The 17,147-nt window shown below is 35.7% G+C and overlaps 1 protein-coding gene and 1 long non-coding RNA gene across 3 annotated transcripts in view; one reads left to right on the forward strand and one right to left on the reverse strand.

Annotated features, from left to right (window-relative positions):
* Nucleotides 1–17,147, reverse strand: part of LOC135778734 (neural-cadherin) — a 300,864-nt gene that overhangs the window by 238,955 nt on the left and 44,762 nt on the right. The gene's annotated exons all lie outside the window — the stretch shown is intronic.
* LOC135778737 (uncharacterized) lies at nt 324–5,148 on the forward strand. Its single transcript, XR_010544613.2, has 3 exons — nt 324–1,474; nt 3,218–3,365; nt 4,084–5,148. It is a non-coding gene; the product is annotated as an uncharacterized lncRNA (long non-coding RNA).

Here is a 17,147-nt window from a genome sequence, read left to right on the forward strand (position 1 = left end):
GATTGAGAAACTGCCTCTGTATCTTCATTTACTGTTTTAAAGGTTTCATGTTTTTAAAGTTTTAAGATAGACCACTTTGAGTGTACAAAAAGCACAGGTGCTATTTATTTTCATTCTTTCTATTTATTAATGTCAACATAATACTGTTTATGTTTAACTGCTAACAAATTTGAAGTTACACATCTTAAGGGGTCTAAAATAAGAAAACAGAGACTTTTAAGACACTTTATTATAACTGAAAGTCCTGGGGCCTCATTTATCAACATTGCGTAGAAAATGTTCTATATTTGTACCTACGAATGAAATTTAGAATGTGCCTACACTGAAAAAAATGGACTTGGTGGGTCTTTGAATTTAAATAAAATAAACATGTATATGCAACACAAAATATTTATATTCCTTGTGTAAACATAATTTAATTGATTAGGATGAAAATGTTTTGTTTGAATGTAAAATGAACACATTATTCTCACATTGATTAAAATTGATTGAATTGAATACTTAAAGCAATAAAATTGAGTTTGCACACAAAATGGCACCTCCTGAGCAGAAGGTGGCAGTAACGCTCAATAAAAAGGACGTCAATCGCCATAAAAGAAGAATAAACATCGTTTGTTTTGGGCGCCAAAATGAAGACTCAGCAGCAGTCAGTCAGAAGAACTCTCTCAGACGGACACCACGTTATTAAAGTAAGTTCTATTATTTATTTATGTTCACTTTTTACGTGATACATCTTCACTAGATAGACAGTTTTTTACAATATGTAGCCATTGCAATGACTTGTAGTAAAAATGAGTTTGGAGGATGTTGGTGGAGTAAGTTAACGTTACAGTCAGTCAGTCAGTAAGTGTAAGGCTCATAAAGAAAAACAGCGTTTTAAAAATGTCAGCTGTATAACGTTATTTCACGTTTGGTAGTTTTATCCGAGTTGAAAACTGACAGATTTGAGTTGACTTTTGAGGCACTTTTTACTCAGTTGTTCTATGGAAACGGTTCAGGACAAATAAAACGCTAACCAAACGTTATTCTGTCCAGAGTAACGTTATCCATGTAAGTAATTTACCAGATGATATCAATTGACTACATTAATAATGACATTGCGTATGAAACAAACTGTCTGCTTAATCAGATGAACAGACCCGCGTCAGTTATTCGTGACTTCACTACGCCACGAGCCACACTTGATTCTATTAGAAAAAGCTTTTTTTAAATGCCTCGCGTGACGTCTGATATATTAACTGAAAAAATTGCTTTGAAGTGACCACACCTTAAAGCTGACGTTTTCAGAAGAGAACCTTGTTTTAAGATCTCATTTTGTCCAAAATTGCGTCCTATGACAGATATAATACTTATTTCATTATTGCTCTGTGTATGTGTGACCTTAATCATTTGAGGTTGTGTGTTGATTTCACCTCTGAATATTTCCTCTTATAGGTCCATCATCCTTGCATGCGCTACACACTCAAAAGCATTGGTAAGTAATTCCTATCACTGTTTTACTGCTGTTAGGAGCAGGCACGTGCACACATAGACATCAAAGGGGGCTTGAGCACCTGCCCTTTTTATTCCTGGAGAGAAAGTGCCCTTTTTTTCTGGGGTGATTTAAAAAAAATAATAATAATATGATCTTTATTCATATAACAACTGATGTCTGTCTGTTTCTTGTGTTTTTTACTTGTTGCTTATTTAATTTAACATTAATTTATTCAGAAATCATTTAAATGAGATTTAAACTCTTATATAAAGAAAAATAGCGCTATTTGTGGCACACAAACGGTTAACAGATGAGTCCCGCCTCCAAAATTCAAATCGCTAATATGATTGGCTTTACCTTTCCTTAGTCCCGCCTCTCTAACTTACTTCGCTTTATGATTGGTTTGTGTACACTCTTGCTGCATCATTCGTGCTTTAAGCGCCAAAGCTCAGCCTGCCCTGAAAGAGACGCGATCATGTGCTTGACTATGCAGGCAGCTACCGGTAAGTGTTTGAGGATGAAAGCATTCTTATATTAACAGTTTTATGCACAAAATATGGGACACGTTGTTACACATAACGATTCAGAGATATTGTTTTCCATGGCAATCCCATATTAACCTGAAGGGTTGCAAACTTGTAACAGTGTAGTGTATGTAGTTTAAATAGACTGCTCATAAAATAATAAAGCACAAACAATAATATAATTGCTAACTACAGTAGTAAGCTTTTTTGTTTGCATTTTTTGTAATGGCTGTTAAATAAGTATAATGTGTAATACTGGAGTGCTGGAGTAGATTGGGAAGAAATCTGATGGTTCAGTATTTTACTTGCCCAGTCTGAATTTTCACTGACATCACAAAAAAGTAAAATATAAAATACAAATAAAATAGGCCTAATCTATATTTGTTGTTTCTGACATGTGTAACCCTAATAAATATGAAACCTAAGATTAAAGGTGCCATAGGATGTGTTGTCATAATATGTTAAATTGTTCTTTGACAATTACATAGAAGGTATGTTGCTTTATTAAGTGCAAAAATTATCAGAAACGTTTTTACATGTCAATTTACAACCCTAGAATTTGTCATTTTTTTGCCCTATTTGAAAGGGTCATGAATAATAATGTTGAGCTCTGCTCTGATTGCTCTGCTCCGAGGCTCATGCCAGAAGCTCACATTAGTAAACAGACCTTATATTTTGAGCCCTTATCAGACAAAAATACATTTTGAGTAACAACTAATCAGCTAAACGCTAGCATATGATATAGCATTTATTGGCATGTAGCGCTAACTCAGCAGTCACAACTTTGTTTTTAGCATTTTAACAAATTTTTAATTAATGTGTAATTTAATGTTTTCAAAACATGCAGATTGTGTAATGGCTTCCTTTGCTGCTCTATAAACCTAGACTACTAAGGAGACCATGGTGTCTGTGTGAACAACTGATTATTTTGTAGACATCTTTTGAAAATTAAACAATTGCGTGAGTTTGAGGAAGATAAAATTAATTAACTTTTTTAATATTTTTTTAAAAAGGAAGTCAGAATTGCGTTAATATATATATATACTTTTTTATACATAATTATGAGAAGTGCCCTTTATTTCACTTGAGCCCCTGCCCCTCAAAATGTCTGCGCACGTCCCTGGTTAGGAGCTAAATCTTATTTTTGTAACTAATATACATGTATTATTCTTTGACTCGCAGTACTCAAATATACAATGGTTGGTTAATTTGTTTTCAGATAAATGCTGAATTTAAAAGAATCACTACTGTCTTATGTTCCTGCGTGTCACCTGGACCTCCAATCCAAAAACCTGACGAAACTCTTCTATCAGAAAGGAGGACAGCTAGCAAACAGACTTCAAACAATGAATGATCAAATGACAGAAGTAAGTAATATAGATTCATAGACATAAAAATGTGTTAACATTGTTGGAAGTACAGAAAATGTAGTATGTTTTAGTTACATCTTTTGGCACACGGGTCATTAAAACACCTGGGAAGATTTAAAGGGGTAGTTCACCCAAAAATAAAAATTCTCATCACTTACTCCCTATCATGTTGTTACAAACCTTTATAAATGTCTTTGTTCTGATGAACACTAAGGAAGATATTTTGAGGAATGTTTGTTCCCAAACCAATCATAAGCCCCATTCACTTCCATAGTGGGGAAATATAATACTATGGAAGTGAATGGGGCTCGTGAACAGTTTGGTTGCAAACATTCCTCAAAATAAATGTCTTCCTTCGTGTTCATCAGAACAAAGACATTTATACAGGTTTATAACAACATGACAGTGAGAAAATGAGAGAATTCACTTTTGCTGTGATTGTCAGGTATGGTAGCACACACTCGAAATGTGGCCTCTTTATTTAACTCATTCCAGTCTAGTAAATGCGCACACACACCTGGAGCAGTGGACAGTGCAGCTGCCTTGCTTTGTAACCCATATATTTGTAACCAATTGTAATATGCTGTGGCAATGCACATGGGTCTGTATACTTACATTTATATTTGTTTGCATTGTACTAATTTCCAATGACACGTTTATTGTAACAGTAACTTTTTTTTCTGTTTCTTTAACTACATTTGTCTGTTTTGTACAGGGCATGGATGAAGTCAGCATCAGTGTGGTCATTTGAAGACACCACTTTTGGGATTTGTGCTCTCAAACAACATGCTTCTTGTGATGAAGAAGAGGATCTTTGTATAGTCCTGGAAGGCATGAAGGTGTTGCAACATCGTGCCATGTTGTTTGAGCTGATGTATGCCTTAAACCTGAGCTATCCTGATCTCTGCTTTATTTTTGAAGAAATCCAAAAGATTTTAATGGAACTGCATTGAGCGTAACTTTAACGAACCGTTTCTTTCAGTGAAAGGATCAGAAAGACTGTGCTGCTCATTTATGTTCTTTTTATTTATCTGTTTTAAGTGTTTTTTCTTATTAAAACATTAACCGTTTGCTGCTCAGAGTTGATTTTGGAAATGGTTGTTGTATTTTGTTTTTGTTGAATCTTTGATTATCAGTTTATACAAATGCTGTAGCTCTGACTTTCTGAAGGATTGATATTTTCCAGTTTGTAAATCCATTTAAAAAATAATAGTACTTACTGTTTTGCATGTCTCTTTGGAATGCAGTGTTTGTGCTTTAGCACTTCTAAATCTACCGTGATAGTAACTATTTTAAACATTTGGGTCAGTTTTACAGATGGGGCTTTTTCTAGTCCCAGACTTTTGCAATGCCTTAATTTGAAAACATATTGCACTGACATATCTTGACATATATCAGTGCCATTTTTTTGTCTCAAGATGTATTCCAGTGTTGTTTTTGTAAGGTAGGTTTGTTTGTAAACTTTTTTTGTAAAAAATATCCTAATATAACTAGGGCCTAGTCATGGATTATCTACAACCTGTTTGGGAAATTGCCCCTTTGTATGTACTGCATGTGCTGATTGTTGTAATAGTTATTGACTGTTGTTGAATTAATGTGTAGTGATTTAAATTAATTGATGACCTGAAAGCAGTGGTTTGCCTCAATATCACTAAACTTTTGTTTAAAACTCTTTGCTTTTTATGCCAATGCAAATGTATTTTGTATTTAAAAAAGAAATAAATAACATTTGGATAATTATGGATGATTATTCTGGTTCCAGAAACATAATGAAATTGCTTTAGAGTTACATAATCCCATAATATAAGCATTAAAAAAAGCATGTTGGAATTACAGATGAAAATCTAGTCCCCTTACATAATAAAATTACTTAAACATTACAAAATAAATGTGTTATAGTAAAGAGAAATAGCACTTTGAGTCAACATAGTTATATTAGACTACTTGAAACAATTAAAATGTTTTGGTCTGACACATAAAAATTAAATGAGGAAAATTATGTTGGTTTAAGACAATCGGATTATGTGGGACCGATGTACACATTAAAATTACGTAAATTGAAAGGATTTTTTTTTCAGTGTAAGTACAAAAAAATCGGGATTTATCAAACGTGCGCACGGGGTTCGTACGCACATCAGTAAGTAATCCTTGATGATAAATCCCACTTGTTCTTAAGCACCATGCTCGTGCACGTTCATGGTCATTTGCATTCCGAAACGCCTCCGATGAACCATATATGGTGACAACACCTCCCGTTATAAGTCACGTGGTTGTGCTTTTTCCCACAGAAATTGAGTTACTGGTGGATGAGGTTAAATCCTAATAACACATCCTGTTTGGTTTAGTTAGTGCGGGAGGAATGACTAACAAAAGAAAACAAATCTACATGTGAACATGTTACCAGTGAGTTTAATTCCATTGAATATGAGGAGAGAACACTTCCAGAAATAAAAAAAGTGGTTTGACATAAAATTAACAGCAAAAAAAAAAAAAAAAAAACGCGTCACAGCACACCGACGTGAAACGAGTGCAACTGGAGGAGGACAGACAACTTTCCACCTTGGACAGCAGAATATATAACCAGCATCATTGCTGCGATCTTTGAAAACGTGCTACCGGCGGAATGGTTTATTTGCCAAGTCTTCCAATAACGCAAGATAATCCATTGCGCTGTGTCAAGCATTTGTCGGAGACTTAATTTATACAAATCACATGTAGAGCTTTCACAGATACAGATACATATCACAAATAAATCATTATACTTATTTGCTGTTACCATACTGACATTGATCATTTTTAACACCTGCTTGTGGATAAAAAATAGTCACTTCTTTACTCACTGGAACAGGGTCCTATGTAGTATCGCTATTCTACCACTAGATGCTGTGCGTACGCATACTCAGAGGTGTGCGTATATTTACACACATTTCTACGTATAAGTGCAATTTGATAAATTCCACACTTTGCGTAAAACTGTTCCTACGCACACTTTACGCACACTTCTGTGCGTACGCACGTTTGATAAATGAGGCCCCTGGTTAGCACATTTTTTTACTTGAGTGCAAAAAACTTTGTCAGTTTTTGTCAAAAAAAAAAACAAAAAAAAACCACGAGAATTGTGTGAGAAAATCGTGATCTTATTTCCCATGGAGAAAAATCATGATTCACATTTTAGCAAGAATCTTGCAGCCCTACTTATAAGTACGCTATTTATAGGTTGAATTCCCTGAAAATCCCCACCTAGCATCACTACATTGTAGGGCTGGACGGTATGACGGTATATTCCGTTACCGCGGAATAAGATGTCAGACGTAACAGATTTTTCTATTCCGTCTATTCCGCGGAATGCAAATAAGTGGGCGTGGCCAACTCTGCCCTCCAGCATGTTAGACTGAGTGTGACGGAGAAACATGTAAAATAGTTAACTTGTACGAGTTATTTGTGTAATTTTTATAATAAGTGCCAGTGAATCCACCGTGGGTCACGCAGCGAGACTCTTGTCTTGCTCGCTCTCTCTCTCTCGCGCGCTCTCTCTCTCTCTCTCTCTCTCTCCTCATGCAGCAGCCGGCCGGTCTCGCGTGCAGAGGTCTCTCTAGGCAAGCGCAAGGAGCTGCGACGCGAAATAAAGAGTTCTTCTCGCACGTAATGTTAATAGTTGTAAAGTTTTCTAAACTTTAATCAAGCTAAGACAAAACTCACGTTTATATCAGTGATGTGTGCTGCTGGAGCGACGTAGTTTGATGCGCCATTTGCTTATACAAACATATTTGATCGAAAAAAAAAGAGATGCAAATGTTAAGGTATAATAGAAAGTAAAGGGCGTCAAGATCTTAAAAAACGTTATGATCATCACATCATAGCACCTGTCAAATTTATAGAGCTTCGTCTCTCATATAGGCTATACTGTAGGTATTTATCCTGTCTGTAGGTTTTTGCATATATTTATACCTGTTCATTTTACATATTGCATATGTTTAATGTAATGTATGCATAAATACAAAATACAATGAAGCCATACTATGGCTTCAATAGTCTATGAAATTAATAACTCAATTAAAAACAAGATTCTGTCTAATCAAGACTTATCTGTTGTTATCTTCTGGGCATTTTCACTTTAACATTATTAACTTTAAATTGCTCATATTTTAAAACTGTGGTGAGCATTTAGTTAAAAGCTAGAGTGAGTGGTGTTTTTCTGTACATTTTTCTTATCAAAAAACAATATAAACTGAAAAACATGTATACCGTCAAATATTCCGTTCCGTGAAATAAAATGACTCATTCCGTGGAATAGATTTTAGGTCATTCCGCCCACCCCTACTACATTGAACTGAATATTTCAACACACTAGATGAGCAATTCCAGCATTATGGTGTATGACAGTATGATGAATATAATGAATATAATTAAAATTATAATTTCTTAGAGAATGTATTTATTGAACCATCTGTTTATATTTTCCAATCATCAGAAAAATATCAAATTAATGTTTTCTATTTTAGATGAGTGACACAAGCAGGCGTTATTGATGTGACAAAAACGAAATTTGGGAGACAATATACTTAGTAGGAATTCTGTGAATTAAAACACACAAGTAAGCACCAACAGTAATAAAAATAGCCAACAAATAGAGAAAGGATGGGTCTTTAAAGAACAAAAATTATTAATTTTATTTACATTTTTTATATGAAGAAGAAACAATGTTTTAGATGTGACATTTCTCTGTTATGGACTTAACAATTCTAAAATTTGCATTTACTTAACTATGGAAAAAGGATTAAAAAAATCTGCAGAAACTAAGAGACTATAAGCCACCAAATATTAACATCTGAGATATCAGCATTGTTGGGGGTAACGCATCACGTAATAATATTACTTTTCTGAAGTTACGAGTAAAGTAACGCATTACTTTATAAATGTATACATTAATATTGGAGTTACTTTTTAAAAAAGTAATGTAAGTTACCTTTCAGTTTAATTAATTCAATTTAAAAATAAAGTAATGTACTGAATTAAACTGAACATGTTAACATAGAATTACGCACTCTGTGCGCCTCAGTGGGTACAGTTTGAGTCAGAAACGGAGATGTCAGGCCACAGCTTGACATTTTTGTGATCATAAAAAACACCTGCAAGGTAGGGCTGGGCGATAATTCGATAACGATAATTTAACCGATATAAACTTTTTCGATAAAACGATAAGGACAGTTCGATAAGTGATCGATAATGTTTAAGCACTGTGCGTAATGTTGCGCGAGCACTTCCGGATGCGGCACGCGCTCTTGGTTTACAATCACAGTGACAGTCAGACTTGAAGGAGTGGAAGATGAGGCAAGTTATTCATTTATTAGTAGAGACCTATGATTTTCGCGATGCGGATAACGCGGACGGAATCACGGAATCCAAATGCGCGGAAACATTTTCTTGTGTGTAATGTTGGACGCGCAAACAGGGTTCGTCAAACACAGCAGACACAGGTGCTTGCAGTATACTTTACTTTCATTCAGCGTCCGCCTTGCGCACGCACACGTCCACCCAGCTTTAAAAGTATATTTACAGGACATTCACAAATTCAGGAAACTGAGGAAAAGCAGCAGATCCACCCCTGCAGTGAATATAGTGTTTGGGTATGTGCGCTCCCACAGCAAAGTGACACCCTTGACATCCATTTATCAGCGTGTATAGCTCGTATATGTATAACACACGCGTGATCACTGAACTAAGTTTTCTTTCTTGTTTAAGTGAACATAAACAGCTGTTACTCAGTATATTGAAACTTAAAGCAGTCTGTCTTGGGTCTTAAAGGGACAGTAGTCTGCTGCTTTTGTGTCAGAAAGTGTTGATTTCATAACAAATAGATTTACATTTAATACAGATGCATAAAAACAAGATTTTAGTTTTTGTATTTGTCATGTTCTGAATAAAAAGTAGTTTAAAACCATTATTAACTGTCTGGTTTTTACAATTTTTATTCAGGAGCAAAAATCTGCCTTTAAATTTGACAGGAGTAAAGATTTGTTATTTATCATGATAATTATCGATATCGACTGATATGGAAAACATTTTCTCGATAATTTTTTGAGTCATATCGCCCAGCCCTACTGCAAGGCCTGAAAAAGTAACGCAAAAGTAACTTAAAAGTAATGTAAGCATTACTCTCCATGAAAAGTAACTAAGTAACGCAATTAGTTACTTTTTTGGGGAGTAACTTAATATTGTAATGCATTAATTAAAAGTAACTTTCCCCAACACTGGATATCAGTATGGTTAAATTGTTGGGTAAAAGCCTAATGGTGATTTTTATGATGAGATTGAAATTTTTTACATACCGTATGCATTTCTCTAATCACATGAAAAGAAAGCATCCACAACATAATGTATCAAGAAATGCATGATCAAAGCAGTCACTGGAAATCTTATCAAGCTCCAGCATCATTCACAAAAACAACGTCAGACATTATAAACATGGTATCTGTATCAAGTAACCAGACACAGCAAGCCCAACAGATCGAAAATAAACTCCATCACAGAGTGCTGACAGACAATGGCAGCCTACAGCATATCCTACTCAAAGATTTTACAGTAACCGTGCCCTAGGGCTAGAAATGTACTGAAGAGAGAGAAGAGTAAAGAGTGTGCACGGGTGTGTGTGTGCGTGTGTGATGTCTGCAGAGGCAGTGCTAAATGCGATTTCAGCCCACACCCAGCCAACCAGAGCTGTTGCCTGATACTGGACGTAATTGAATAAAGCAAAACCAATAAAAAGAAAGAGTCAGAGACTGAAAGACTGAGGAGGAGGGAAAAAAAGAGACGATGATAGAGTCACTCAGAGAAAGAGAGACAGAGAGAAAGATATAACAGGCCTGAGTTCACAACGCTGTCATGTTCTTTATTATCAAACAACTGAGCTACTATCCGATCTGACACCTTCACCAATGTCACACTGTAGATCAGATATTTGAAATCTTTTACCTGTTAGTTTCAAGTATTTGAAAATCTGTCTACATCCCTGTCAAAAAAAGCAACGAGAATGTGTGTGAGATTTCTAAGGACTGTATTTCCTGTAAGTCAGACAGCTGATTTCTTCAAGCCCAATTAACAGGGCCACAGCTGCCCAATGTCCCTTGATAAGCATCACACCTCATTGTCACACATCCACTCTCACACACCCCTTTGACTTTCATTTGTCTCATAGCCACACTTTTAACTCACTTGTTGTCTGTTTCTCTCACTTACTCACACTATGTGTTTGCTTTGTCCTGTTTTTAGCTCTTGTGTGCAACAATTAGCATGTTCAAAAATACATTAACGAAGAAAAAACTGTATTCTTTCTCTGTTTTCTCAACTGAAAATTTATGTGAAAATTAAATACAAATTGCAGAGATTATTGAGGCTATTATTAAAGTTTACAGAATAAAGTTTCCAACAAATAACAGGAAACTTTTTATGTGTTAGCTGCTCATTTACAGTACATGACAGCAGAGTTTTCGGGCTGTAAAAAAAAAACTTGTGCAAACACTTCCAAAACCCATTCTAAAACAACCATTTCCATGTAAATGACCAAAACATGAATCTGTGAAAATGGTGATGTCATGCGCATGCATATTATGGTTGAACTCCAAACTGCATTTTTGCAGACTCTGCATAAACAGTCACTGTAGATAACAGAGATAGTTTAACAAAGTTGTGATACGTGAATTTTTTCAAAAACGCAAAGGAGAACTTTTCTGTTTTCAGTACAATCACTGTCATGTAAATGAGCATTTTTTGAGCATAATACTGTAGGTTTGCATAATATGACAAACACAACAGATGCTTCATTTAATCCATCACTCATCACTCACTGAGTTATTTACAGCGATGCTATGGATAATCATTTTTGTTCCCCAAGGAACCTTTTAATCAAAGGTTTCTTTCCCACATGTTTATAGTCTGTACTCTCAAAAAAAAGTATAGAAGCGGTCACTGGGGCCGTACTCTAATAACAACTACACATTTTTACCTCAAAGATAAATGTTGGTACCTTAGAGATACATGGAACATCCCAGGTTTTGTGTCTTGTTTCTACTACAAAGAACATTTTGCACAGCAGAAAAGTTTTGTGGAAGTTACCAAATATGAAATTGCTATATCTATCAAGCTAGTTTTTAGGATATACTATTACATAAAATATTACAAAAACAAATATTTTTTGTCTAAGGGGTTGTGTACACCAAAACTTTTACGCCCGCGGCCGGCGCATGTTTTCAATTGTTTCCAATGGAAGCTCGGCGTTTTTCAAATAAGCCAGCAGCTAGCGGGTTTTTTCCGCGCTGAAAACCGGCGCTCGGCGGTTTTTCCGCGCTCGGCGCTGAGCGTCAAGAGTTGAAAGAGATTCAACTTTGGGAGAAAAGCTCCGCTCGTCAATGTCAGTTCTCACACGGCCGCCCAATCACAGTGGAGGAGGGGCGGGACATTACCACAGCAACCAACCAGCTCACAGCTGAAATATCACAGCTCCCAAACGCTCAGCTGAAGAAAGCTGGCACTCAGCTGATAAACAGCTGGCATTCGGCGTCCTCAAGGCGTTTTCAGCCGCGTTTAAAAGTTTTGGTGTGTCCAGCCCCTAATGAAGAATGTGCACGACTGATTGATTATTATTATGTAAATACACTTGCATGCCTGGGTACATTTGAAGAGTTTGATCCCAAAACGCGATAAACAGCACTTAAAAAAAATAGTTACCACCAAAATCATTATTGTATCAGGTCAGTATTAAGTCAGTCCTACTTCTCTGCAGAATGCAACAAATCCGCTCAACAAATCACAGTGCACCATTCCACACATTGTAAACAACTCTGGCGGCGCGTTGAATCCTAGATTTCCTCATCTACTTTGTACTATGAGATCAACAAACAAACAAAAACAAAATAAGACAGCATTGATAAACCTGTGGTGGTTTTCTGTGGCGTGAAAGAAACGTAAGCCACTCGGTCGACGGAAAAATGCCGGCTGTTCTCACATGACAGCATCAAGTTTCTTTCATGCTAAAACATTGACCACAGGGGATCTTTTGTAAAACTTTCCATTATTTTACTTGAAGTCAATGAAAAACGAGCATGACCAAAACATTTTACAGCTGATCGCTGTCAAAAATGTTCATATTGATTCAATAGATTTATAGCATTTTGAGAAAAAAAATCTATTTTTATAATAAATCTTTAAAAATCTAATTATTGATTTGAATTTTTTATGTTATTATAATCAAAAGGTGCTATGAGAAAGTTTGTAACAGAAAATAGTGTTTTTCATCTTGTCACTTTATTGATATAGTAAACACATTTTTACCCAAATTAGTCAAAATGGATTTATTGCGTTTTGGAACCAAACTCTTCATATGAAGATGGTGTGTTATTTTCTGTCATGTTTTCAATGTTGTGACCTGCACTGTAAACAAAAAAATCACAGATGTTAACAAGATAAATCCACATCTGACTATTGTTCTGACTACAAATTGGCATTCTTACTGCAATGATTTGAATTATGTATATTTTCTGAGCTCTTACTCTTTCCCTATGCAGTTTTAAGGTCTGATGCTCACTGCAGCTCTGTTGCTTGTCAGAGACAATCTGCAGACCTGACGACTGATCAACTGGAATTCAAACACATTTGAAATTTGTGTAAATGTCAATTCTGCACACATTCTGCAAAAAAACATGATGGACATGTGCTTTAAGATGACAGCAATCCGGGACATGTTTTTACAGTTGTTTCTAACCTAAAACACAAAACATTGACCAGCTTCTGTCTTGTAGAGAGGGATCTTTGCTTTAGGGAGCGTGAGCTTTACTAGTCTGCCCCTTTCCACATCCCTCTTATACTAATTTATTAATAGGGAAATTCAATTATCAGCCATACCAGCCAGAGCAGTGGTCCACTGAGTATTGCTTGTGACACATGGACAGGTGCTGTCAGCCTGCGATATGTGCTTATCATATCTCTAAAGGACCAAGTACACAATGCAATATACTATGCAATATCTCTCTTGTACTTAAGCTACTTTATGCAAATGATGAGCGACTTTCGGAAGCGACTACCAATGAGAACGAAGCAGTGGAGTTCACGTCATTCATCTCTTGTCAGTTACTGAAATGGACGATACTCATTTGTTTATGACAACCAGATTTAGATACGCCTCTTTTGAAAGAGATGAGGGACACACATTGACAAAGATGCTTATAATGTGGATGTACCTTTACTCCTGTGCACATATATATGTAACCACCACATACACAGTTACAAAACTCTGGCGGTGCATGTACAGTACACACATATTATTATGATGGAACGCGCACTGACCTTGCATATGCGTCAAAAGTGAAGTATAACCAACTTACTTTCCAGTCTCTATCTAATATTCATCCATCCTGTATATATTCAATATTTCCACAGTTTATTTTTGCAGTTTATATCTGCATTTACAAGTAATGTAATACAATTTCGATGAGAGCAAATTGTTAATCCACCATACATACAGCAAAGATATGCACACAAACTAAAACTCTCAAGTAGCCATGGTTTCATAAAAAAATCTTTTGTTACTAATTTACCTTACTGAAAATCTATTAGACATATATAGTGCACTTTACAACAGCACTGTTTTCTAAATTTAGAAGGGTCACTCTTATAAGATTATAGCATTTTCCTGGTATGTCATGACTGAATTGCATTTTTATTAATATGAAATGAAAAATATATGACTATATTATCTAAAGAAAGCCAACCTCTCTCTGCTATGTAGGCATTATTGATACTAAATTGTACAGATCTATTCACATTCACGGCACAAGTTTATTCCCCCATTTAACTGAAAAAGAAAAATAATGTCTAGACTGAGATTTTTCTGGTGTCTGGTATCTGCAAGGATTTAGGAAAACATACATAAAAGGCTCAATACTCTGGTAATTAGTGCTTCCTCTGAGATGTTGCATTTCACGTTTTGACTGCAAATGTCACATCCATAACGCTAGAATTGCCAATTACAAATTTGTCATTTAACACTTTTATCCAAAGTGACTTATAGTGGGGTTATTACATGGATCATTCCTCTGGAGAATACTAGTTCAATTCCTTAAGGACACAGTGTTGATATATATCAACCCTTTCGGTTACTAACCTCTATAATCTATTCTACACAACACTATACCATACACAGTACAAACTAGTTACTTTACAGTCTTCTTGTCAACAAATATTTGATCACAGACTTCTTTTAATGAATACAAATTTTCCACACAGGTGACAGTGCATCACCATCCCTTCATTGTGTATGCACTGCATGTTATCAGTCATCTACTCTGTGGCTACTGACTGTGGCAGTCAGGTTGCCATCCAATTACTACTGGCTGGTAAAGTGAGGCTCGGCAGCCCTGTGGCTCGCCCTCCTACAGCCGAAGCACTCAGCACTGTAATGGCCATTAATAATGCAGCCTTTTTGCCTGATTAGTGTGAGCGCATCATGTCTCTCTGTTTAGTTTCCAGGCTCCATTCCCTCTATAAAGCTCTCTGGGTTGCCACATTTGTCCGTTGTCCATCAATGTTTTCCACTTGAACAATCTTGTGTGCTTGTAATTTTACTAAGCTTCTAAGAATAAAAGAGTAGTTGTTATTTAAAAGCAGTTTAAGTATGGTGGTTACAAAAATCCAGCGGTGCATGTACAGTACTGTATGTGAATACTATTCTGATATCTGCATCACACACACTGACCACCACAAACATAAGTGAAGTATACCCAGGCCTTAACTCTCGACTTTCCGGTCTCCATCCATCCATAATCATTCATCCTGTCAATATTCCATATTTCCCCACAGTTATTTTTTTTAATCTGCATTTAAAAATAATGTAATACAATTACTGCATGATTAGTGTAAGCACATTTTGTCTCTTCATTAAGATTTCTTGGATTCATTCCCTCTATATAGCTCTCTGGGTTGCCATATTTGTCCATTGTCCATCAATGTTTACTGTAAACAATCTTGTGTGCTTGTAATTTTACTAAGATTGGGTAAGAATAAAAGAGCAGTTGTTATTTAGAAGCAGTTCAGCTATGGACGGTAAAAGATGTTTGGCTCTGATGATGATTCTTGAAGGTCTGCATTAGTGGCAGTTCACATTTCGTGTGTGAAAAGTTTAAGTATTTTAAATACTTTCTATTTAAGCGTGCTTGCCACATGGCTACATTCAAAATAACGTATTAAAAAATAACAAACAGTAAACAGACACGACACTATTCTTGTGTTGTCCTCATAGACTGTAAAAAGATAGATGACGCATCATTTGCACCAAGGACATAATTTGTAGCCAAAATCTGCTCCAGGGGTGCCATACATGTTTCAAAAAGTAAGGCCAAAACATCTTGATTGTCCTCTGGGGTTTGCTGCAGTATAGTGTAGGTCATAAACCCTGCCCTCTTTAACTCTTTCACCGCCATTGATGAGATATCTCGTCAATCAAGAGAAAATGCTTCCCTGCCAATGACGAGTATTTCCGGCCTACCGCAACTTATTAAACTGCTATTTTCCACCAGGTGGCGCCCTTCCGCAACTTATTAAACCTGGAAGTATTGCCCTATGGCAAGCGGCTGCATGTCCGTGTCTGTTTTAAAGATCGCTCTGAATGGGATCTGAATGAAAAGTCCGTCACAAAAATGGAATTATCTCTGCTTTTTGCTCAAAATGTGGTGTTTTTGCAGAAACCTACCCATATTCAAAAGCTGATTACAAAAGAACTACTGAAGGTAGGATGAAACAGGGTTTTTTTTTTAAAGCAGAGGGTCTGTTCTTTCATTTGGTATATTGAATGTTTATATATTTAAAGAAGAAAATTTTTTGGAAGGCATTAAACTTTTATGAAGATCATAAAAATGCTGACGCTGGCTGGCAACTTTTCTAAAAAACGCTGGCGGCGAAAGAGTTAACAGGATCTTAAAACTTAAACCAAATTTATTAGAAAAAACGAATACTTAACTCTTTCCCCGCCATTCTTAACTGATCCCATCAATTAAAAACGCTTCCCTGCCAATGACAAGTTTTTCCGGCAATCCGTATTTCCGATATCATCCACCAGGTGGCGCTTTTACCCAACTTAAAAAAAACAGGAATTAACCCCTTAGGGCAAATAGAAAGAACTCCATGTATGTTTTAATCATCTCTCTGAATCTGATCTCTATCAAAAGTGTTTCACAAAATGCAATTATCTGTTTTTTGCTCAAAATGTGTTATTTTTGAAAAACCTACCCATATTTGAGAGGTTATAAAAATAGAACAAATAATGGTAGGGTGAAACGGTTTTTTGAAAGCAGAGGCTATGTTCTTTTATATGATATATTGTATGTTTATATATTTAAAGAAGAACATTTTTGGAAGGAATTAAACTTTTATGAAGATCATAAAAATGCTGACGCTGGCTGGCAACAAATAAAAAATGCTGGTGGGGAAAGAGTTAGTAAGTATACAAATATAAATGTAAAATAAATACTTATTATTATACAAATTACTGTTACAGTTATCAAACCACACGGATAAGTTTTAATACCACAGCAACAATTTTATACAGTCACAAGCAAATGTTGTTTTTTTGTCTCGCAAATCAAGTATAAACAATATTTCAACATAATAGACACCAGCAGGCATTTAAACTGCAAGACCAAGTGCACAGATCTGATATCACACAAATCAGATGTTTTTTGCCTGACTTGTTTACATTTACAAACCAACTGTGTTTCCATCAATACCCCAGCA

Source organism: Paramisgurnus dabryanus, chromosome 2, assembly GCF_030506205.2.
Source record: "Paramisgurnus dabryanus chromosome 2, PD_genome_1.1, whole genome shotgun sequence".
In the NCBI taxonomy this organism is placed as follows: Eukaryota; Metazoa; Chordata; class Actinopteri; order Cypriniformes; family Cobitidae; genus Paramisgurnus; species Paramisgurnus dabryanus.